Genomic DNA, 7,359 nt, shown 5'->3' with positions numbered 1-7,359 from the left:
TAAGTTTAATATTATTATTAATATTATAAATATTACTCTTAGGTCAAGCGTTGCAGTTAGACCCAAGATCTTTGGATATATCTTTGCAGAAAGACCAAATACTCTTAGATCTTAGCCCTTTTTTATATTTTTTATGCAAGAAAAAAAAATAACTCGTGGGTATATCTTTATATTTTTCCCTTTTCTTTTCCTTTTTAGGCCTTTTATTGTAGACTGTTTTTTTCCCTTTTCTTTTCCTTTTTAGGCTTTTTAGTGTGGACTGCACAGTGTAGTCCACAGTGAAAAAACTGATGCTTTAGTTTTTTTTCTGGCTTTTTTATTTTTTTAATTTACTTTCTTAATATTAATTTTTCTTTTATTTAATTATCGGACTTTTATGACATAGATCCCTGGTTTGACGAGTTAGCCTAGATAATTTTGGGGTAACCCATCAATTTTTTTCTATTTAATTATCGGACTTTTATGACATAGATCCCGGGTTTGACAAGTTAGCCTAGATAATTCTGGGGTAATCCATCAATTTTTTCCTATTTAATTATTTTCTATTTAATTATCGGACTTTTATGACATAGATCCCTGGTTTGACGAGTTAGCCTAGATAATTTTGGGGTAACCCATCAATTTTTTTCTATTTAATTATCAAATTTTCACTACACAAATCCAATGTTTGACTAGTTAACCTGGTTTGAAAAGTTAACTCAATTAATTCATATTTTTTTCCTTTTCTTCATTAGTTATTTTTTTCATGTTGGTTTTTTTTGTATATTTTTTTTATTTAAACTATTTAATTATCACAATTTTATAATACGACTTTGCAACTAGACCCACATCCAAGGTTATTGGGTCTGGTATTGCAATCAAACCCACTTAAACTTGGGTCATGCAAGTTTAATGTTATTATTAATATTATAAATATTACGCTTGGATCAGACTTAATATTATAAATATTACGCTTGGATCAGACGTTGTAGCCAAACCTAAGACTCTTAGGTATAGTTTTGCAAAAAGATCTAACACTTTTAAATTTTAGTTTTTTTTTATATTTTTTATGCAAAAAAAGATTAACCTACGACATCACTTTTTTTATATATTTTTTATGCAAAAAAAAGATTGATCTGCGACATCATGCGGGTCATTTAACTAATTTTATCTATAACAAAATATTTTTTAATTTGAAACTATATTAAATACATGTCCTCGTATAGTTTTGGTATTGGAATAATTTTTGCGAGCACGATTTATTTAATAAATATTTTAAAAGATAGTTTTTAGTATTTGTCATTATTTTTATTAAAATAATTACACGAACAAACAAAACCGAGCTCGAATCTTGTTGCGTGCTTGTCATTATTTTTATTAAAAAAACTATTCATTGTAGTGTTGCTGGGTGTGGATCTCAATTTTTTCGACAACTTTATCTTGGAATCCGGAGTTATCCCACCGTAACCAAGTTAAAAGTCCATGGAGTTTCTGTACATAGGCCCCCCTTCATGGAAAAAAAGGCACCGTCTTTGGAGAGATGATGGTAGTAAAGGGGGCAAATGGAGCTCCGTGGGCGTCAGAAAATTGGAAAAACAGCCGGCCAGTCATGTTCTCCACGCCTTTTCAGAGACCATTTCCGGTAACATGCATCATGATTTCCTTTGACAATTGCTTCTTCTTGTCTCCACACTTTAAAGGTTGCCACTTGTTTAGATTTGATTTAAGATCTCCATTTTATATATGCTTTTTTAATTCAACTCTAAGATTGAATTCGAAATGAGATTTAAGAGCGCAAGAACAGTTCAATCAATGTCGATTGGGCTTCTCATCGAAACATGAAAGAACCTAAGAACTTTAAATGGGATTGCTCAGTTGGTGGTTCTTTGTTAAATAAAAATAATGAAATTATAATTTTTCATTTTAATGTCTCACCCACCAGATTTTACAGGGTTCTATCAATTTTAGCTATTTTTCACCAAGTTTCTTGAAGGTCTGATTTTAGTATCATCCTGATCTAGAATTTCACCAATATATATATATATATAGAATAAGCAATACAATTACATTTAACTTTCTTGATGGATTCAAAAGCACAGGACGGAAAGTGAAGGTCGATGCCACAATACTGTTTTATTTATTTTAATTAAGATCCCAATTTAATAATAACATGCAGGGCCGGCTCCATGGAATCTTAAAATCAATTTTTCTTTCAAGCTTTGTCCTCCAAATGCCCGAAGAGCTATGATGCTGCGAAGGGGGCCAACCTTCAACCATGAGCTTTGCTAATATTATTCCTGATTTTTTCACTTGGAGTGGAAGGCTTGTTTTTTTTTTTTTTTATTATTATTCAACATGGGTAATCCCACACTATCCATCTATTATAGATGTTAAGATTTTTCTTAGTATAGAAAAATATAGGATTTGAATCCTAATTTGATTTGATTTTTTAGTTGGACAAGATAAGTTATTACTCGAAAAGATTTGGTTGATCCAATCTGATTTTTAATGATTTAGTCAGATTTAATTAAGTCGGTATCAAAAAGATAAATTAAATAACATTGCTTTAAAAAAATATTCATCCAATAATTTAATAATTAACTCAATAATCTAATAATAATTTTATTTTTTTGAATCAATAGGTGCCGAGTTAAGTGCTAAATCCAATGTAAAAGTTGTTTTCATAACCTGTTTTGTTTGTAATGTTCATTTACCCTTACAAATTTAGTTTAATGCAAAAGTGATTCCACCAAGCAGCATTGATATTTAAAAAATACATGTTCGATCAAAAGTAAAAGGTGTGTGCCTAACCTTTTTTTTTTTTTTAATTAGTTTAAGCCCTCGAATTAATTTGACCTTTCTTTTCTAAATTAAAGAATCTAATTTATATGTAGATACATTTATTAACAATTCATAATATTATTTTCCTCTTTAAAAGAAACTCCTGGATGGCTAAAAGCATCGTCTTGAGATATGCAATTAGTGGTGCCATGATCTTTGAAGAATTAAAATCTTCATACTCCAAAAAATAAAAAAAAATAAAAAAACATAGCACTGAGGCTAAAGATCACGCGCACGTGCATCTACTGTAGCACCACGCAGGACCCGACACAAATCGTAATCTTCATAAACTCCAACCCTGTTTTCATGTCATTGATTGCCACAAACTGTGAGAAACCCATAAAATAAAACACCCCCGTGATAAAAACAATCCCTCATTTTCCATCCTAAACAATGTGATTTCCTGAAAGCACCCCTTCTTTCAAGATCTCATTAAGAAATTAACAAAACAATCCTTGAACAAATACTTGAAGCCCCTCTCCTTTTCTCCCTCAATGAGCGGTGTTATTAAAAGTTGCACCGAGGGGACCATCTAGGTGGTGGCCAAGTGGTAAAAACTTGAAATTAAAGGGTTTGCTCCCTCTGTGGTCTCAGGTTTGAGTCCTTGGTTGCTTATATGATGGCCACTGGAGGCTTACATGGTCGTTAACTTCAGGACCCGTGAGATTAGTCATGGTGCGCGCAAGCTGGCCCGGACACCCATATTAATCTAAAAAAAAAAAAAAGTTGCACCAAGAGGCTTGGCCTAGCGGTGGAAGTGGCTTGTCTCCTTCCACTGCACATGGGTTCGAATCCTGGCGTGCACGTCTGTCACCCTCGCGGTGCCTTACATGCCTACTGGGTTTGTAGGGTATTCAGTGGACCATGAGGATTAATCGTGGTACGTGCAAGCTGGCCAGGACACCCAAGTAAATAAAAAAAAAAAATTGACATAGTGTATTATATGATGGTTGCCTACTGGGTTTGTAGGGTATTCAGTGGACTATGAGGATTAATCGTGGTGCGCGTAAGCTGGCCAGGACACCCCAAGTAAATAAAAAAAAAATCGACATAGTGTATTATACGATGGTTGATCCGGTCAAATCTAGATAACTAATGAATAGTACAGGTTAATACATTCAACTCATAGTTCTGACTTTGAATCCAAATCTAGATAACTAATGAATAGTACAGGATAATACATTCAACTCATAATTCTGACTTTGAATTGGACTGTGTGTTAGTAGCTTTGCTAATAAAACAAAAAAATAAAAGCAAAATATGGAAATACATGTTCAGATCTCTTTTTAATTGAATATCGCTGTTAACAAGCAACCGCCCCATTCAAAATTCAAACTAAACCAACAATAGAAAGGATTGGTTCTTTATTTTTTATATTGTAATTTGTAAAGAAAGAGAGAGAATTTCTGAGGATTTTTATCAACTTTTCCATAATTGAGCAGTAAATTTGAAAAATCATATTGCTTAGGATGGGAAATCAAGGATTATTTTTTCGAGGATGTGTTTGTTTTTGTAATTCGGCCAAACCCAAACCACATCCCGCTTATGGTTGCCGCCTCAAGGAACGGGACGTGTCGAAATCACGTTCGTCTGTGCTCACTATAAATAACCCTCATCCCTCACCGATACCTACCCACTCCTAACTAAGTAGTATATAAGTAGGGCTATTTACGGAAAACAAATTAAAATTATTTTTTTGTAGAGGAGGAGAGAGGATTTTTAGTTACCGGCGGTCTCTAATTCGCTTGGTGCAGGTCGGGAACTGATTCTGCGATTTGATTGCCAGATGGCTAAGCACGATTGGCTGTGAGGCAAATTATAAAAAGAAAGAGAATTGGATCCCGCCTTGCATCAACTGAATCGGAGACCGCGGTGAAGACGCCGCCGCCGCGAAGCAGAGGCAGCAGCGTTACATCTCTATAGCGTGCCTTTTATTATCTCAATCAGATCTCAGGTCTTCTAATATTTTTACTACAAGAAAAGGAGAATTTTATTTTGATTTGATTACTTATAATAGATCTTGGCTCTCTTGTGGTTGAATCGAATACACGGCAGTTGTTCTTTGTTAGATCTTGGCTTCTTAGTTTCTTTTTTTAATATAATTTACGATTTTAGGTTAGAAATCTCATTCTCAAGTCATAATTTACAAGTTAATTTTATTTTGAGAAGTCAAGCTTTTATTTAATGCAACGAAGCGTGTTGAATCCTTTCAATCTATTGTGTGAGCATTTTGGCATGAACGGCGAATATGTAATTTCTCCATGATGTGTAATTAGCGATTTTATTGTAATTTAGATCTTATATAATTCATAGATGGTTGTGGGTGTAATTTCAAAAAATAAAAATAAATGAATAAATGGTATGAGCAAATATTTAATAGCAATGTAGAAATATTTTTTTGTATCTTAGGTCCAAGGAGGAGCCAAACAAGGTTTAAAATGTTTCCTTGGAAATCTGCCGTCCAAACACAGATGGCTTTGAGAATTACATTCGTGGGATTATGATCTGAAAGGGAAAAAGGTCCTCATGCTGAACCCCATATTCAATATGTTCTTTAAATTAAATACCTGCAAGGAATTCTAGCTTTCTAGCTTGACCACAAATTTTTACCTTTATTGTCAATTGGCATATGTAAGTGCATGGAAAATGCTATGCAGGTGGTGGTTGAGAGGATGGGTAGAGAGGTTGCTAATAAATGCCTGATTCTCTGCTCTGCCGATTTTTTATGCGTGTGTGTGGTTGCTTCAATATCTTAAGAATTTATGCTTTGTTTTGAATTCATTTTTGGACCAGCCTCCTGATTATTCCATTTAGAAAAGTATAGCTTTTTGTCGAAAATAAGTTTCCATTTCCTCTTCTGGAAATGTACTTTTTTCTCCAAAAGTTTCCATGGAATAAATGCTGATCCTTCATCCCAAATGCTGGAGGTATCTACTAGATAAAGTCTTTTATTCCAAGTTGTTCAAGAACTTGCTTGAATAATCAACATTACTTTATCTTTTCATTGAATAGTTGTTAATTGAGCTTCTGTCCAACACATGCAGTGAAAAGCTTAAGTGAAATGATAGGACTGTTGTAATAAGGACCTGCTCATAATTTATTTCTGCTGGTGCTTTGCAGTTTTTGAAAAAATAGTTCTGGTTAGTGATACACAGATAATGATTCAATGTTATGGGTGTAATTTGGATAGAAACAAGGTATGAGAGACTACAATTAGTAAAGCCATCTATATGTGTACTGGTACTGTGAGGACTGAAATGCCAGCGGCTCCTCGCCCTCTCTTATTTTAGTACGTATTGGAACTTTTAGCATTGAATAGAACATATATAGTCTGCCCTTAAGTTAGTCCTTCACTGTGAAGTGAGGAACATTGCAATCGCAAATTTTGGCAGCTGTGGTACCTTTGCAGGTTTTTGATCCTTCTATATCATTGTGTTCCTTTTTCCGTTTTCCACGTAACTTCTACTGATCTTCTGAGTACTGAGGGATTTATTTGCATGACTCAAGGATCAAGTTGCCAATTGCCATGAATTCCTTGATATGTTTAGAAGATGGTATTTTTGTATTTGATGGCTGACTGCAGTTGCTCTCAGTAGTGGCAGAACTGATGTATTTTTACTGTGGAAGAATGGCAATAATACTGGCTATAAAATATTGAAACCTTCCACATTGTATACTCTAATTAGAAAGGAAATAAAATATGGATGATATGTTGCGACGGGGAAGCTGTGTCTAGTCCGTTATCAATGCCTCTTTTGTCATGTTTCTTCACTTCAGTAGAACTTAAATGTTCAGTATTTAATCAGTTAGTATTTCAATATTCATCTTCATTACCATTCTGGTGATAAAAAGAGATTCATGAGTATATATATATTCGAGGAAACCTCCCTCTACTATCTTTTCATGCTCTGCATTCTGAACAGATCAACCAAAATAAGTATCATTATGTTCTTTTTATTTTCAGCATCTATGAAGAATTCTTCCATTCAAACAGGTTATGGGGGCCAAGCCAAACTCGATATGGGCAATTCTGCTGTCTGCAGCTCCTGCTAGCAAGCTCCATTTTCTGATTGGAATGAGGTCATGGATGGCTTTAGTTCTTACAACAGAGAGAGAATCCAATGTAAAAAGCCTGAACTTAATCTGAAGGGTTGCCACATTGTCTCTCTTGATGCTGCCCAAATTGTCAAGGTATCTTTTTTTTCTCTCTTCATCTAGTCATCCCATCTGGTGTTTATTTGTCAACACTCTTGGCACATTATATATGTAATTATTTAATTTTTGTCCTTGGTTGGTCTTTTTCTTTGGACATATAGCATATATTAGTTTTCCCCCCCCCCCCCCTCCCCGTCCTTCCTCCACATGGAAACTTGGATCTCTTTTGTCAGTGTCGTTCTATTTGCGTGATTGGAGCTAGCTGGCCAATTGCGTTGCATAGATGCTCTCCTTGGGAAAGCAAAAAATTGTAAAGTAGCTGGGGTAAATATTTTCGATTTGGTTTGGCTTACACTGAAAAATGAAAAAAAAAAAAAAAACAAA

At 34.3% G+C, this 7,359-nt stretch overlaps 1 long non-coding RNA gene across 1 annotated transcript; it reads left to right on the top strand.

Moving 5' to 3' along the window:
* The first annotated feature begins 4,444 nt into the window (after positions 1-4,444).
* Positions 4,445-7,125, top strand: LOC105128480 (uncharacterized). The gene is made up of 2 exons (XR_842871.1): positions 4,445-4,774; positions 6,815-7,125. It is a non-coding gene; the product is annotated as an uncharacterized LOC105128480 (long non-coding RNA).
* The last annotated feature ends 234 nt before the right edge of the window (positions 7,126-7,359 follow it).

Source organism: Populus euphratica, unplaced genomic scaffold (genome assembly GCF_000495115.2).
Source record: "Populus euphratica unplaced genomic scaffold, PopEup_1.0 scaffold14.1, whole genome shotgun sequence".
Lineage (NCBI taxonomy): Eukaryota > Viridiplantae > Streptophyta > Magnoliopsida > Malpighiales > Salicaceae > Populus > Populus euphratica.
This window is presented reverse-complemented; position numbering and strand designations above follow the sequence as displayed.